Genomic DNA, 18,423 nt, shown 5'->3' on the forward strand with positions numbered 1-18,423 from the left:
GCATGCCTATAATGCTCTGAACTTCCCTCTCAGAACTGCTTTTGCTGTGTTCATAAATTTTGAGTTGTTGTATGTTCATTTTCATTTGTCTTAAGGAAATTTTTTATTTCTTCTTTGATCTCATTGTTAACCTATTCGTTATTTAATAACATGCTGTTTTTCAGTTTTTCTAATGTAGTTGATTTCTAGTTTCATGCCATTGTGATCTGAAAAGATGCTTGATATGATTTCAATCTTCTTAAATTTATTGAGACTCATTTTGTGTCCTAGCATGTGGTTTATCCTGGAGAATGTACCATGAGCACTTGAAAAGAATGTATATTCTGTTGCTTTAGGGTGAAAGGTTCTGAAGATATCTATTAAATCCAGTTGATCTAGTGTGTCCCTTAATTCTGCTGTTTCTTTGTTAATTTTTTTTCTTGAGGATCTATCCAGTGATGTTAGTGGGGTATTGAAATCCCCTACTACTACAGTATTGCTGTTGATCTCGCCCTTTATATCCATCAAAATCTGCTTTATAAATTTAGGTGCTCCTATACAGTGTGTCTGTAAAGTCATGGTGCACTTTTGATCGGTCACAGGAAAGCAACAAAAGACGATAGAAATGTGAAATCTGTACCAAATAAAAGGAAAACCCTCCCAGTTTCTATAGGATGATGTGGTAGCATGTGCGCATGTGCAGATGATGACGTAACACCGTGTATACAGCGGAGCAGCCTACAGCCATACCAGTCGAGATTTGGACAGTACAGAGGAAAGTTTAGTGTGTTCTGTGGCTCGCTAAATTCATATCCGTGACCAAAGTGTAACGTGAATACGGCGTGTTTATAACGAAGCGCCACCACATAGGAATAACATTACTCGGTGGGATAAGCAGTTGAAGGAAACTGGCAGTTTGGTGGAGAAACCGTTCTGGTAGGCCATCAGTCAGTGACAAGTCTGTAGAGGCTAGCTACCTAAGGAGCCCTAAAAAATCTGTGCATGAGCCCACATCGAACTGCACTGAATAGGTATGAAACTGGGAGAGTTTTCCTTTTATTTGGTGCAGATTTCACATTTCTTTCGTCTTTTGTTGCTTTCCTGTGGCCGGGCAAAAGTGCACCATGACTTTACGGACACACTGTATTAGGCGCAGATATTTATAATGTTTATATATTCCTGTTGGATTGTTCCCTTTATCATTATGTAGTGACCTTCTTTATGCCTTACTATATAGCCTTTGTTTTAAATTCTTATTTTGTCAGATATAAGTATTTCTACCTCAGCTTTTTAAAATTTCCATTTGCATGAAATATTTTTTTTCATCCCTTCAGTATCAGTCTGTCTGTCTCTCTTTTTTTTTTTCTTTTTTCTTTTTTCTGAAGTTGGAAACGGGAAAGCAGTCAGACAGACTCCCGCATGGGCCTGACCGGGATCCACCTGGCATGCCCACCAGGGGGCAATGCTCTGCCCATCTGGGGCATCGCTCTGCCGCAACTAGAGCCATTCTAGCGCCTGAGGCAGAGGCCACAGAGCCATCCTCAGTGCCTGGGCCAACTTTGCTCCAATGGAGCCTTGGCTGCAGGAGGGGAAGAGACAGAGAGGAAGGAGAGGGGAAGGGGTGAAGAAGCAGATGGGCGCTTCTCCTGTGTGCCCTGGCCGGGAATCGAACTTGGGACTCCTGCACGCCATTCCGACACTCTACCACTGAGCCAACTGGCCAGGGCCTGTCTCTTTTGTTTTGAGGTGGGTCTTTTATAGACAACTTATGTGTGGGTCCTGTTTTTTTTTGTTTGTTTGTTTTGTTTTTTGTATTTCTCTGAATTTGGAAACAGGGAGGCAGTCAGACAGACTACTACGTGCGCCCGACCAGGATCCACCCAGCGTGCCCACCAGGGGGCGATGCTCCACCCATCTGGGGCACCGCTCTGTTGCAACCAGAGCCATTCTAGCGCCTGAGCAGAGGCCACAGAGTCATCCTCAGTGCTCAGGCCAACTTTGCTCCAATGGAGCCTTGGCTGCGGGAGGGGAAGATAGAGAGATGAAAGAGAGGGAGAGGGGTGGAGAAGCAGATGGGTGCCTCTCTTGTGTGCCCTGGCTGGGAATCAAACCCGGGATTCCCGCACACCAGGCCAACGCTCTACCACTGAGCCAGCCTGCCAGGGCAGGTCCTGTTATCGATGCTACTACCCTGTCTTTTTTTGTTGTTGTTGTTGTTATTTTTCCAAAATTACAAGCAGGAAGGCAGTCATACAGACTCCCACATGCCGCTGACCGGGATCCACCCAGCATGCCCACTAGGGGGCGATGCTCTGCCCATCTGGGGCATTGCTCCCTTGCAACCGGAGCCATTCCAGTGTCTGAGGCAAAGGCCATGGAGCCATCCTCTGTGCCTGGGCCACCTTTGCTCCAATGGAGCCTTAGCTGCAGAAGGGGAAGAGAGAGACAGAGAGGAAGGAGAGGGGGAAGGGTGGAGAAGCAGATGGGTGCTTCTCCTGTTTGCCCTGACTGGGAATCAAACCCAGGACTTCCACATGCCTGGCCGAAGCTCTACCAGTAAGTGAACCAGCCAGGGCACCCTATGTCTCTTGATTGGAGCATTTAATCCATTTACATTTAAGGTTATTATTGATATGTTGTTGTTTATTGCCATTTTATTCTTTTAAATTACATTCTTTTTTTTTCTAATTTTTTTTCCCCTTTGTTCCGTTTACAACAGGCCCCTAAACATTTCTTGCAGCATTGGTTTGGTTGTAATGAATTTTTTGAGGGTTTTTTTTGTCTGGGAAGCTTTTTAATTCTACTTCAGTTTTCAATGATAGCCTTGCTGGATAAAGAAGTCTTGGTTGTAAGGCTCTTGTTTTACATTATTTTAAATATTTCTTGCCATTTCCTTCTGGCTTCCAGTGTTTCTGTTGAGAAGTCGGATGTCATCCTTATGGGGGCTCCTCTGTAAGTAATTGACTGCTTTTCTCTTGCAGCTTTTAGTGTTCTTTCTTTATCCCTTAATTTTTGTATTTTAATTATGATGTGTCTTGGTGTAGGCCTCTGGGTTCCTCTTTAATGGGACTCTCTGTGCTTCTTGAACTTGTGTGACTTTTTCCTTCATCAGTTAGGGAAGTTTTCAGCTATGATTTTTTCAATCAGGTTCTCTATCCCTTGTTCTTTCTCTTCTCCTTCAGGAACCTCTATGATGTGGATGTTGTTTCTTTTCATGTTGTCACAGAGCTTAGAGTTTCCTCAGACTTTTTGAGCCTTTCTTTTTGCTGCTCCACTTCTGTGCTTTTGTTTATCTTGTCCTTGCTGATTCAATCCTCTGCTTCATCAAGCATGCTTTTAATTCCTTCTAATGTAGTCTTCATTTCTGATATTGTGTTTGTCATTTCTGCCTGATTCTTTTTTATTATTTCAATGTCCTTTTTGATGCTTGGTATCTCTTTATTTAGGTGCTCATTATGTCCATCCATTGTTGCTCTAAGATCTTTGAGCATCCTAATGTCATTATTTTAAACTCTGCATCTGGAAATTTTGTTAGTTCTGTCTCATTCAGTTCTTTTTCTGGGGATTTCTCATGTTGATTAATTTGGATTGCATTTCTCTTTCATTTTGAATGTATATACACTCTTCCTTTGGGTGTGTTGTTTGTGTAGCTAGCTGAGTCTAGAGTTGGTATTGTCTGCCTCCAGTTTCCAGTTGTGTTGTTTCTAGATCTTCTTGGGTTGATATCAGCTGTTGTTTGTAATCCGCTGTGGGCTACTTATCTGCTGTCACTGTTCTTTTTGATATTAATGTTGGCGTTTTCTATGTCTTTACTGGGTCAGGTGTGAGGAACCCTTCCTTATGATACCGCTCTAACAAAGGTCGTGAACTGATGCTTTTCATATCTGGCCTCTGGATATTCTTGCCCTGGACCTTCCTGGCTGGAGCCTGGAGCAGATCAGTGGGGGTCACTTTCTATGACTGGCCCTTATCAACCTCTTTGGAGCTACAGGTGATCCAGATGGCTGCCTCTGCTGGGCCCAGGTGCCCTTGTAAATATCAGCTGCACTCCTAGGCTTGCTTTTATCTACTCTTGGCCTCCGGGAAGTTCATTTAAAAGTTCAAGTCCCCCTGAGATCTGCTTTCTTTCACCTCTTATTGCTGGCTACTTGTTGACTCAGTACTGTAATTTAGAGACTAGGTACGGTATTGGATGTGGCTTGCCCCTTACCCTCAGTTGTCATTCTATCCAGACTTTTTTTTTTCCTTCTTTTTCATCCCTCAGAAGGGTGTGGCCACAGGAGTCCAGTGAGTGTGGCCTCTGTGTTCCCAATGTATGGTCTGTCCGCTGGCCTGGCCACTGCCACCGCTGCCTCAGGCGTTCAGGCTCTGCCAGTGCCAGCTCACCACCGCAGTTGGGCTTGCACGTGCACACTCAGACCACCCTGGGCCCTGCCGCCACAGCTACCCAGGCCTCTGTCGCTGCTGGCAGGCTTGCACGCATGCACGCTCAGGCCGCCCTGGCCCATTCTGCTGCTCCCCGCTACCACTGGCCCACCCTCCCTCCTGTGAGTACTCTGGAGCATGGGGGGTCAGTGTAGCTCAGACCTCAGCACTCACTACCTGTGTCCCTGACGTGCTCCCCGCTTCTCAGCGCCTCTTTACTCTGACTGGAGCAGGAGAGCCTCTGGTGGGCAGGGTAATTTCTTCCCTTTGCTGGTGTTACTGCTTCCAGGAAAAAAGATCACTTTAGATTTGGGGAGTGACTCAGCCCAGGGGTTAGAGTGGCTGTCCCTCCAAGTGTCTCTCTCCCTGTGCCTCCGAGATTACACTCTCTTTTGGCAACTCCCGTCCTCTTTGCACTTCCCGCTCCCAGAACCCCGGGTAAGTGGCTGTGAACGAAGTTTTCTGCTCGGTCCCTTTAAGACGGAGCCTAGGTCTGAGAGTTCTGTCTCTTTCTCGCAAACAGTATTTCTGCTGTTTTCTCAGCTAAATAATACTGTCCATACGCCTCTTCTAAGCTCTGGGGCTCCAGTCCTGGGGCTGAGGACCCACAACTCTCCGGGCAACCCACCCTGCCGCAAGATTCCCTCGCTCCTGGGAGCAAGGCAGCCCTTTCCACGTCTCCACCTTTTCTACCAGTGTCAGTGTGGTTTCTTCAGTGGTCCTTGGTTATAGAATCCTCTTCATTTAGTCCAAAGTTGGTTTTTCAAGATGATTGTTCTTAAAATTAAGTTATAATCCACTTTGGTTCTGGGAGGTGGGAGTTGGAACATCCACCTTCTCCATTGCCATCTTGCCACTCTGCTCTGTAGGGCTTGGCCTTCATGGCTCACCTGCTCAAGTGCCCCTGTGAAACCTTCCTGACACTACTTGCTGGAGTTGCTGTTCTTCCTTGTGATCTGTGTACAGGTTTTTGTGTGGTCATATTTTTCAACTCATTTGGACAAATAGGATTGATTACAATTGCTTGGTTGTATGGTAAGACTATGTTCAGCATTGGAAGAAACTGTCAAACTGTTCTCCAAAGTAGCTATACCATTTTGCATTCCTACCAACAATGATTAAGAGTTCCTGGTGTTCCACATCCTCACCAACATTTGGTATTGCCAATTTTTTTTAGATTTTTAGCCATTCTAATAGATGTGCACTGTATCTATTTTAGTTTGTATTTCCCTATTGATGAAAGATCTTGACCATTTTTTCATATGCTTATTTACCATCTATATATTACCTTTGGTGGGGTAATATAACCCATTTTTTGCTGGTTTTAGTAGTCTATGGATATTAGATTTTGTCAAATGCTTTTTCTGTATCTTATTTATTTATTTATTTATTTATTTATTCTGAAGCGAGAGCAGGGGGGAGTGGTAAGCAGACAGACTCCCGCATGCTCTCAACCGGGATCCACCCAGCATGCCCACCAGGGGGTGATGTTCGGCCCCTCTGAGGTGTTGCTCCGCCGAAATCAGACCCACTCTAGCAACCTGAGGTGGAGGCCATAGAGCCATCCTCAGCGCCTGGGCTAGCTTTGCTCCAATGAAGCTTTGGCTGCAGGAGAAGAGAGAGAGAAAAAGTAGAGGGGGAAGGGTGGAGAAGCAGATGGGTGCTTCTCCTGTGTTCCTTGACTGGGAATCGAACCCAGGACTTCCACACGCCTGGCCGACATTCTACCGCTGAACCAACCAGCCAGGGCCTGTATCTTAATATGTTCATATGAGTTTTCTTTTAGCTTGTGGATGCAGTGGATTACATAAATTAATTTTTGAATGTTGAAACAATGTTGTATACCTGGAGTAAATAAATAATAGTTTAGCTTAGCTTAAAATATTTATTAAGTGCTCTCACCGTTATCCTCAATGGCTCAACAAAGGGGTACAGCAGGTTAGGGGCACACAGTAACACAGTGAATCCCTGATTTTTCATTATTATATAGCAGTTTTTATACATTTTTTGCTTCAATTTGCTATTTTTCTGTGGATTTTTACACCTATGTTCATGAGAGATAATGGTTTGTAGTTTTTCTGTCTTTGTTTGGTTTTGGGATTAGGGAATGCTGGCCTCATAGAATGAGTGAGGAAGTGTTCACTGCTATTTTCTGATAGGAATTACAGAGAATTACTGTCATTATTTTTTTCCTTAAATGTTTGATAGAAGTCACCAGTAAAACCATCTTGGCCTGGTGCTTTTATTTTTGGGAGGCTGATAATCATTGGTGCATTTCTTTTAATAGTTACAGGCTTATTCAGGTTTTTTTATTTCTCCTTGTGTGAGTTTTGGCATTCTGTCTTTCAGAGAATTGGTCTGTTTCATCTAAGTTACCAACTTTGTGGCATACAGTTATTTATAATATTCTTTTATTAACTTTATAATGTCTGTGGAATCAGTGTAAGGGCTACTGGTATTAATAATTTGTGACTTTTCACCAGACCTATGCTGACACAGTAGATAGAGTGTTGACTTTGTATGCTGAGGTTGCCAATTTGAAACCCCAGGCTTGACCTGTCAAGGCACATATATCTCTATCATATTTTGCCTCATATTTTCATGCTTTGTGTTAGGAGTATATACCTTAAGAATTGTATGTCTTTGTGAAGAATTGACCTCTTTATCCTTATGTGTTGTGTTACTCTTTACCATTATAATATCCTTACTCTTTGTCTGAAATTAATATAGTAACTGCAACTTTCTTTTGATTAGTGTTGGTATGATATATCTTTCATCATCCCTTTACTTTTCATCTGTCTTTATATTTAACCACACATTGGTGGGGGGGGGGTTATCCTTTCACATTTAAAGTAATTATTGATACAGTTTCATTAATATTATATTGTGTTTTCTGTTTATTTCACTTTTCTTTTTTGCTTCCTTTGTCTTCCCATGTCTGCAGTATTGGTTTTAATTGAGTATTTTATATGTTTTTATTTTCTTTTCTCTGTTAGCATATCAGTTTTACTTTTTTAAACATTTTTATGGTTGTTCTAGAATTTGAAATATGTATTTATACCTAACTTAAGTCCACTTTCAAATAACAATATACTGCTTCATGGATGGTGTGGGTATGCTTACTACTACTTCCTTGGTGCCTCTTATGCTTTTGCTATCATTTATTTTACTTGTTTAAAAGCTATAATCACCAAGTACATCGTTGCTATTATTGTGAACATTTACTTATTAGGTCAGTTCAGAATAAGAAATATAAAAGATTTTATTGTGCCTCCAATTATTCCCTCTGATACCCTTAAGCCAGGTTTACTGTGCAAATGCCATCCCGTTTTGTCTTAGAGTCTTTATTTCTCTTTCACTTTTGAAAGATGATTTTGTGGACACAAAATTCTAAGTTGATGAGGCTTTTTCTTTCACCAGTATAAATATTTCATTGTGTTTTTCGTGCTTATAGGGTTTCTCAAGAAACATCAATATAATCTTACCCTTTCTCTTTTCTCAGGAAGGTTTTTCCTTTAGTTTCTTTACAGGTATTTTGTCTTTGGTTTTTAGCAGTTTGAATATAATATGTTTTGGTGTAATTTTTTTATATATATTTATTATATTTGGTGTTCTCTGAGTTTCCTAGATCTGTGGTTTGGTATATGTTGCACTCTTTGTAATTTTCTCACAGTTTTGAATATTGTTTCCTTTATTTTTTTTCTTTTTTCTCTTTGTTCTTCATTTTGGGGAGTTTCTGTTGACATCTTTAAGCTTACCAGGTCTTTCCTTGACCATGTCCTATCTACTGATGAGCTTATCAAAGGCATTCTTTATTTCAGTTACAGTGTTTTTTTTATTCCTGGCATTTCCTTTTGGTTCTTAGTGTCTCCCATTTCTCTGCCTCTATTAGCCTTCTTTTCTTGTATCACTTTTTCCATTAGAGCCTTAGCATATTGATCATAATTATTTCAGATTCCCAGTATGGTAATTCTAAAATTTCTGCCATATCTCTGTTTTGACAGTGATGCTTGCTTTGTTTCTTCAGACTCTGGTTTGTTTTGTTGTTGTGTTTATTTGGTTTGTTTGTTTTACATTTAGCATTCCTTATACATTTTTATTGAAAGCTGGAAATACTGTATCAGTTACTAGGAACTGAGGTAAAGAGACCTTTACTGTGAGGCTAGGAGTAATGCTGTGTTTAATGTTTGCTGTAGGTGTCAGAGGCTTCAATTCTAGTTTCCTTTTTTTTTTTTTTTTTTTTTTGTCCTCGTTGTCTTTGAGTTCCCTTAGAAACTCCTTTTAAAATTGAGTCTATATCTTAGAGCTCTCTCCATTGTAATCTACTGCAATTATAGTGGAGCCCTGTTGATGTGGTGATAAGGTATTGGGAAAGGAAAGCATTCTATGTTCTAATGATTAAGTCTTACTGATTTAATGGGCCTGAATCTAAGGGCTATGACTTCAAGAAGAGTTTCTTAGCCTTTTTTTTTCTTTCCTATGAGAGGCTGGAGTTAACTAAGTGCTCTTCCCCTAGGTCAGATAAGGTTCTGGTAATTTTCCTTGAGTGAAAGCCTTTATTAAGACGAAAAGGGCACTCTGGGCATGTAATGATTACTTTCTCCCTCCCACTACTGGAAGTGCTAGGGAGTTTTTCTCCAACCTTCACTATGAGAACCTGGTAGAGTTCCTGTTAAGTAAAACTCAAAAAAGTGTGGGCCCTGGCCGTGTTACTCAGTTGGTTAGAATGTCATCCCAACATGCCAAGGTTACAGGTTCTATCCCGGTCAGGGCACATATAAGAATCAACCAATGACAGCATGTATAATTGGAACAACAAATCAGTGTTTCTCTCTCTCTCTCTCTCTCTCTCTCTCTCTCTTTCTCTTTCTCTGTCTCTCTCCCTTCCTCTCTCTAAAACTCATTTTAAAAAATGTTTGGTTTTTTTTTTTTTAAGTGTAGGCTCTCCTTAGAAAGTTTTCAGGGTTGTCCATACTGTGCTCCCATAAATTCATCAATTACTGCTTAAGAATTTCCACGTTATTAAATGCTAACAATTATTTGTGATTCCTTGTATTCACCTCTCCAGTTATCAGGGAGGTAGTTTTCCTTGTGACCTCAGTTCTCTGATGATTTATAGAAGAGTTGTTAATTTTCAGTTTGTTTAGCTTTTTCTTGTTCTGAGGAAGGGACAACTTTCAAGCTCTTTATGTATCTGAGCTAAAACTGGAAGGTCTTATCTTTATTCTTGTGTGTTGTCAGCACATTGTTGACTGTTAGTTTATAATTAAAATATATAAATAATGTGTGATTATATTTTGTGGGGGTTTTTTTTAAGATTTATTTATTCATTTTAGAAAAGCAGAGGGGAGGGACCAGATTGCAGTTGCTTCTCCTTATGTGCCCTGACTCAGCAAGCCTGGGGTCTCAAACCAGCAACCTCAGCATGCTAGGTCAACGCTTAATCCACTGTGCCACCACAACTTAGGCTTGTCTTTTTATTTTTAAAGAAGGGCACCCAAAATTTTTCTGTAATATAGAATATCTGTGAACTGGTTTTTTAATTCCTTGTAATTGGGAGAATGGACTCAGCGCCTCTGGGTAGCCAGTAATTTACTTGAGAGGCCCTCTGACTTACCTATAACCATAGGATCTGTTTTTTACTTTATGTATAGGGGTATTAAGTCCTATTTTGTTTGAAAAGAGGGTTCTGCTGCTATGAGACATTTGAAAGCCACTTTTTTAGAATGTGTTGCTCCTGGTAGTTATCTAGTTAAGAGCTGCTACAGGAAAGATGAAAATTATTTCCCTTTGGGAAGAACAGAATATATATTGTGTATATATTTAGAATTGAATCATTAGAGTTCATACTGAGAATTTAGAAGATCTTGAATTTATTCTACACATTTCCAGTGTGGAAGCTATTCTGTGTATAACCAGGGACTTCTATTTCTATCAGTAAAATCAATATTTCCCTGACCAGCTAGGAATCTACTCAAGTGACATTGAGGATTAAACCAATAGGTTCCTACTGAATCTTACACAGACATAATTTATCCTAAATATTCTAACATAAGGGTTATTACTTTTACTACACAAACATGAGTAATATTTTTCTATCAAGAAAAGGTTTTGTTTTTTTTTCGTTTTTCTTTTTTTTTTTTTCTTTTTTACAGAGGCAGAAAGACAGGGACAGACAGACAGAAACGGAGAGAGATGAGAAGCATCAATCATCAGTTTCTCGTTGCGCGTTGCGACTTCTTAGTTCATTGATTGCTTTCTCACATGGGCCTTGACCACGGGCCTTCGGCAGACCGAGTAACCCCCTGCTGGGGCCAGCGACCTTGGGTCTAAGCTGGTGAGCTCTTTGCTCAAGCCAGATGAGCCCGCGCTCAAGCTGGCAACCTTGGGGTCTCGAACCTGGGTCCTTTCGCATCCCAGTCCGACGCTCTATCCACTGCGCCACCACCTGGTCAGGCAGAAAAGGTTTGAATAATGGCCTGATGGGAAGTAGAAAACGACAAACATCAACCTTACTATATGTTACAATGAATAACTTAAAGGTAGCTAGATTTATATTCTCAATAAGATGCTTCTATTTCTTCCAAAAGTATCATGCAAAATTCATGGTAAATCTCATTTCTTCTAGTATTTAAAATTTCAGAAATAAGGTAGTTAAAATAGTTAAATTTTAAATATTTAATTGGTGGCACTTTTATACATTTTATTTTAAAGAAAAGAAGTATCTAAAGACAAGTTAAGCATGATATATAAAACTGCCATCCTGATAATCTGTAAATCTTTTATAAGTAAGATATCCAGAGTGGAAATTTGTAATTCAATTATAGTCAGCTTTCATCAGTGACTGCTAAATACTAGTTAAGTTGCCAGTTTAAGTTAAAATTAATCAGAAGTTAGATTGATAAATAGTTTGGTGTACATTGCAGTAGGAGAATGAAATTGCAATCATTTCATAACATCATTTGTCTTAATTTTTTGTCATAAAACCAGAAGGTATCTTCAGGGCGGCGATGCTTCCCCCTTTGGAAGTTTCATCACGTAGCACAGTGTCTGGCACGTAAAAGGCTTTTAATTGATACTTACTTTTTGAATTGATTTTTCTTTTGAGAGAGAGAGAGAGGAAGGGGGAGATGGAAGGAGGAGAGAGAGTGAGAAGCATCAACTTGTTGTTGTTTCACTTTAGTTATTCATTGATTACTTCTCATACAGGCCTTGATTGGGAGACTCAAGCTGTGCCAGTGACGCCTTGCTCAAGCCAGTGACCTTGGGATCATGTTGATGATCCGTTGTTCAAACTTGCAACCCTGTGCTCAAGCTAGTGAGCCCATGTTCAAGCTGGCAACCTTGGGATTTTAAACCTGGTACCTCAGTGTTACAGGTCTATGCTCTATCCACTGTGCCTCCACCAGCCAGGCATAAATAATATTTATTGAGTGAATTAAATAAATGATGATTAACTAGCATGATTCTGTAGTCAGCAATTAACTTGCTGACCTACCTTGTTGGTATTTTGCCTTTTCAACTGTCAATTTGACAGTTTATCCTCTTGTTATTTTTTACATTTATAAAAGATTTTATGTTGCCCTAGGCAGGTGGCTCAGTGGATAAAGTGTCATCCCAAGTCACCGAGGTCACAGGTTCAATCCCTAGGCAGGGCATGAAGCAATCAAAACTAAGTAGAACGGTGAGTTGATGCTTCTCTCTCTCTGTCTCTCCCTTCCCCTTTCTCTCTATGTCTCTCTCTCTTTTGAATCAATGGGGGAAAAAATTTTTTTTAATCTATTTAAAGATTTTATGTCAAAGCTCTAAAATCACTGGGTATTTTGCTAATATTATACTTAGAATTTGAACTAATAAACCTTTATAAATGTAATACATAATATTTTTGAAGCATTATTTTAGAAGTATATATTTGTTGAGCTTGATCAACCATAAATTTAAAAAATATTATTAGAAAAACCCATAGTTTCTTCTATAATTGATGAAATATTTCTTTTTTATCCTTCATTTTTGTCAAACACTAGAGTGCTTTTCAGTATTATTTAGAGTATTTGAGGAAATAATTCCCTAGGGTGAAAATCTAGCCAGTAGTTCACTAATAAATTTTATTATTTTTTGGAAACTATGCACAAATAAGAAGAACTATATACCAATACTTATCTTCAGAATTTGCTAGCATTTTTTAAAAAGAAAAAAAATTATAGTATCATATACACATAGATACTGTGCATAAAGTATACTTTAGTTTTTACCTAGTAATACATGTTATATATATATTATTCAAATAAATAATTATGTATTATAATATATTAGAAAAAATCAGGTTTTGAGTATTAGACATACGAATCTGGCTTCAAATCCCAGTTCTTGGTAGGTAGTTGTGTGGCTCTGGAAAGTTATGGAAAGCTTAAAAGCTTGTTTCCTCAGCAGTAAAGTGGGGATAAGTTTACCTTCTTCAAAGAGCCATCATAGAGATCAAATAAAATGATGCTTGTGATTATGCTGGATACATAGTAAGTTCTGTAGGGAACAGAAGTTCAGGTAGGAACGTACTTTATGTGTGTGCAGCTTTGACAAGAACAGTGTGAAGTGATATACTACTTATCTTTCAAGGAGACCAAGTGAGTATCCAAAGTTTGTATGCTTCATTTATCTCATGAAAGATACAAATACATGTCACTAGTCAATTTTTATTTTATCTCCAAGTTTATGTTAAATTTATTAAGTGTAATATTATAATGCCTAAATTGTGAAAATCCACTACCGTACTACCATATTTCCCCATGTATAAGACACTCCCATGTATAAGACGCACCTTAATTTTGGGGACTGAAATTTGAAAAAAAATGTATTACATAAAGTTATTGAACTCAAGTTTTATTCATAAAATTCATACAACTCCTCATCACTGTCAAAACTCCTATCCATTAGCTCGTTTTCATCTGTGTCTGATTATAAATCACTGACTTCATATATAGCCTCGTCCTCAGTTCCATCTATGTCAGAGGTCTCAAACTCAATTCAGCATGTGGGCCGCAGAGCAAGATCACAGCCGTTCGGCGGGCCGCACTAGGTCTACAAAAGGCAACTGTTACACAACACTTTTCTCACTGCAGTTGAAAACAAAAAAAAATCAGTACAACAAGCACAATCGTACATGCAGTTTACTCAGTGTCACAAAACGACCAGAAACTGTAGTTCGCATCACAACTGCTGTTAACTAAGCTAATATCTAGCTAGGATGCTAGAGAAATGAAAAATACAAGTAGGCCCCTAGGCTTACTTAATTTTATCCAAAATATTTTGAACTTTGTGGATTAGTCTGCGGGCCGCACAAAATTGTTTGGTGGGCCGCATGCGGCCCGCGGGCTGCGAGTTTGAGACCCAGATCTATGGCATTTGAAATGCCACAACCATTGTATAAGACACACCCAGTTTTTAAACCCCAAATTTTTTCCCAAAAGTGGTGCATCTTATACATGGGGAAATAAGGTACTTTTCAAATGTGAACTATTATTTCATCCCCATATTTAGATTTAATGGCAAGTATCAGTTTTAAAAGCATTTTGCTGCTGCCTGTGGCTTTGAATCTGAACTGACTGGCAAAGAAGCTGAGAATGGAGAATTCATTCCTATAGCTACAGTATCATTTAGTTTTCAAGAACACTGAATTTTGGCTGTCCAGTTTGCATTTATAACTTTTAGTCCTGTTTAAGACAATAAATTAATTTTTATTTATTTATTTTTGTGACAGACAGATAGGGACAGACAGAAAGGGAGAGAGATGAGAAGCACCAATTCTTCGTTGCAGCACCTTAGTTGTTCATTGATTGCTTTCTCACATGTGTCTTGACTGGGGGGCCACAGCAGACCAAGTGACCCTTTGCTCAAGCCAGGTGAGCCTGTACTCAAGCCAGCGCTCTCGGAATTTCAAACTTGGGTCCTCCGTGTCCCGGTCCAACTCTATCCACTGCACCACCTCCTAGTCAGGCTTAAATTCTTTTAATAATGAAGATAGTCACCTTATTTTTGGTTTTTGTTTTTTTATTTTTCACTTTTACAACTGGATATAATAAAATTAGGTTAGTTTCCTAGTAATGTTGTTAGTTTGGGTCCCCCTCCTTCCCCACCAAAATTTAAGCAGCTTGTTAAATCTCGTTTGAATATAGTATAGTGCACACCCTTTTTATTTTTTTTATAGAGACAGAGAATCACAGAGAGGGATAGATAGGGACAGACAGACAGGAACAGAGAGATGAGAAGCATCAATCATCATTTTTTTGTTGCGACACCTTAGTTGTTCATTGATTGCTTTCTCATATGTGCCTTGACCACGGGCCTTCGGCAGACCAAGTAACCCATTGCTCAAGCCAGAGACCTTGGGTCCAAGCTAGTGAGCTTTTGCTCAAACCAGATGAGCCTGCGCTCAAGCTGGCGACCTCAGGGTCTCAAACCTGGGTCCTCCGCATCCTAGTCCAACGCTCGATCCACTGTGCCACTGCCTGTTCAGGCATAGTGCACATCCTTGATACTTCTTTTGCCATAGGGTATTATCTATGTAAAACAATTAGATCTTAAGTGTTGAGGTAAAAATTAATTGTTCTAGCTCTATCCAGTTGGCTCAGTGGTAGAGCGTCAGCCAGGTGTGTGGAAGTCCTGGGTTCAGTTCCCCCAGTCTGGGCACACAGAAGATGCAATCATCTGCTTCTCACCCCTCCCCCCTCCTTCTCTCTCTCTTCCCCTCCTGCAGCTGTGGCTCAAATGGTTCCAGCAAAGTTGGCCTCAGACACTGAGAATGGCTCCATGGCCGTGACTCGGGCACTAAAATAGCTTGGTTGCTGAGCAGTGGAGCAGCAGCCCCAGATGGCTAGAGCATTGCCCGGTAGGGAGCTTGCCAGGTTAATCCTGGTTGGAGTGCATGCAGGACTCTGTCTCTCTGCTTCCCTGCCTCTCACTTAATGAAAAATAAAAATTTATTGTTTTGCTTGACCAGGCAGTGGCGCAGTAGATAGAGTGTCAGGTTGGGACGTAGGTTTGAAACCCTGAGGTTGTCGGCTTGAGCATGAAATCATAGATATGACCCCCCACGGTCCCCGGCTTGAGCCCAAAGGTCGCTGGCTGGAAACCCAAGGTCACTGGCTTGAGCAAGGGGACACTCACTCTGCTGCAGCCCCTGGTCAAGGCACATATGAGAAAGCAATCAATGAACAACTACGGAGACTAAGGAACCGCAATGAAGAATTTATGCTTCTCATCTCTCTCCCTTCCTGTCTGTCTGTCCCTATCTGTCCCTCTCTCTGTCTCTGTCACACACAAAAAAGTTAATTGTTCTACAACTAAAAATATAGCTTATTTTTAAACTAAAATATGTTGCCAGTATAGATTTTTTGATGCATAATATTGTTTATGAGCATTAATTAACATCCTATTATTGTTTATGAGCATTTATTAACATTTATAAGTACACATCTTTTCAATGAAATTTTTATGCAAAAATATATATATTTCATATGTTTTAAGTCAAATTAATTTTTTTGTACCAATAGGGCTAGTAAGGGAGACATAGAATACTTTTTTGGTCATTAAAGAATAATAGCCTGTCAAGAACTTGAGCAATTAAAGAAAACTCTAAATAAAACTCTTTGAACTGAAGTACTATTATCATTCCTTTTATTTATATTTTAAAACCAAAGGAAACAATCTTAGCTTTATAGACACAGATGTTTGTTTTTAAATTATTCTTTGAAACTGACCTGTAGTGGCACAGAGGATAAAGCGTTGACCTGGAATGTTGAGGTCCCAGATTCAAAACCCCAAGGTCGCCGGCTTGAGCTTGCAATCATAGACGTGATCCCGTGATTGCTGGCTTGAGGAAGGGGTCACCAGCTTGACTGGAGCCCCCAAGTCAAGACACATATGAGAAGTAATCAATGAACAACTATAGTGCCACAACTATATTTTTGCATAAAAATTTCATTTAAAAGATGTGTACTTATAAATGTTAATAAATGCTCATAAACAATAATAGAATGTTAATTAAGAGATGCTTTTCATCTCTTCCTTCCTGTCTGTTTTTCTCTCTTTCTCTATCAAAAAAAAAATTGTTATTTTGAATGGGTGAATTGTTAAATATTATATCTATTATGTAGTATATATTCTCCTGCATAGATTGCAGGCTTTTAAATAATGAAGTCTTAAGGTAGTAGGAAAAGTATGCTTTGTTTACTTCAGTTATGTGTTTATGATGCCTAATAAGTTGATATAGGAAAAGTGATAGTAATAGAGTATAAATTACACTAATAAAGTAATAGTTGTTGGCTTTATTTTAGTTCTGGTAGAAAGTGTTTTAACTTGAGCTGGCTGCTTAGGGTAGCCACAATCGGGAAACTTGCACCTAGTAAGTAACTTTATGTGAATAATTTGCTCAGTTGAACCAAACAGGTTTTCACTAGCATAAAAGAATTTGGCTGAAGCAGATTTATAGGAAAAAAATAAAAGCTAATCCTGAGCTTAGCTGCAATTATATAAGTATATAAGTAATGAGCAGGGGACTAGCCGTTTTAAATTGTGTATATAATATAATTAAAAATAATATCTATATTGGAAAGATGGCCCAGTGGTCTCACCAGGCCATGGCACAGTGGAGAGAGCGTCAGACTGGAACATGGAGGACCCAGGTTCAAAACCCCAAGGTTACTGGCTTGAGTACAGGCTCATCTGGCTTGAATGCAGGCTCACCAGCTTGAGCACAGGGTTGCTGGCTTGAGCAAGGGGTCACTCATTCTGCTGCAGCCTTCTGGTCAAGGTACATATGAGAAAGCAATCAATAAACAACTAAGATGCCACAACAAATAATTGATGCTTATCTCTCTCCATTCCTGCCTGTCTGTCCCTATCTGTCCCTCTCTCTGACCTTCTCTGTCACCAAAAAAAAAAAAAAAAAGCCCAATGACTGGGAATAAAGGTGTCAGATATAGTTTCTTTAATTAATGTATTAAATACTAATTAAATTTTGTGCTGCTTTGCCAAATATGTTAAATCTAGTTCCTTTCTTTTGAGAAAGTAACAGGATCAAAGAAAAATATTCAGCCCAGCGTGTGTATGTCCCAGGTTCGATTCCCAGTCAGGGCACAGAGGAAAAGCCACCATCTGCTTCTCCACCCCCCGACCCCCCACTATCTATCTCTGTTTCTTCCCCTCCCACAGCCATGGCTCAAATCGAGTTTAATACAGAACAAAAGGAAGTTAAGGGAGTTCTAAAGAATAAACTTCTTTCAGTAATAAGCCTTTATTTCCCCCCAGAGATATAAAAGTAAGACATTGCCCATAAATTCACAAACTTACACTAAAATAGGAGAAGACAAGCTCTAAATTAATGTCTTAAAGTTCAGTTTAAAAAAGTTCAAAGCTTGGCGTGCGGGGGACCCGGGTTCAATTCCCGGCCAGGGCACATAGGAGAGGCACCCATTTGCTTCTCTACCGCCCCCCCCCCTCCTTCCTCTCTGTCTCTCTCTTCCCCTCCCGCAGCCAAGGCTCCATTGGAGCAAAGATGGCCCGGGCGCTGGGGATGGCTCCTTGGCCTCTGCCCCAAGCACTGGAGTGGCTCTGGTCTCGGCAGAGCGACCCCCCCAGAGCGGCAGAGCATCGCCCCCTGTGGGCAGAGCTTCGCCCCTAGTGGGCGTGCCGGGTGGATCCCGGTCGGGCGCATGCGGGAGTCTGTCTGACTGTCTCTCCCCGTTTCCAGCTTCGGAAAAATACAAAAAAAAAAAAAAAAAAAAAAGTTCAAAGCAGTTTGTTTCTATGGAGAATATTTTCAGAAGCAGAAATTAATAAAATTAGTTGTGATAGTGAGAAACACCTAATATTAGGAAGCATTAACTTAGAGGTTGACCAAACTTGATTGAGCATGGCTTGGCACTTTTGAAATAACTGTGGAAAAGATGTCAAGGTAGTTGGTTAGTAAGCTTGGGAAGTGGAAAAAGGTTACTAGCACTTATGGCTGTTACTACTACTGGTGCT

At 40.0% G+C, this 18,423-nt stretch overlaps 1 protein-coding gene across 1 annotated transcript in view; it reads left to right on the forward strand.

Annotated features, from left to right (window-relative positions):
• Positions 1-18,423, forward strand: part of ARID2 (AT-rich interaction domain 2) — a 203,733-nt gene that overhangs the window by 153,695 nt on the left and 31,615 nt on the right. The gene's annotated exons all lie outside the window — the stretch shown is intronic.

This window comes from Saccopteryx leptura, chromosome 2 (assembly GCF_036850995.1).
Source record: "Saccopteryx leptura isolate mSacLep1 chromosome 2, mSacLep1_pri_phased_curated, whole genome shotgun sequence".
Taxonomy (NCBI): Eukaryota; Metazoa; Chordata; class Mammalia; order Chiroptera; family Emballonuridae; genus Saccopteryx; species Saccopteryx leptura.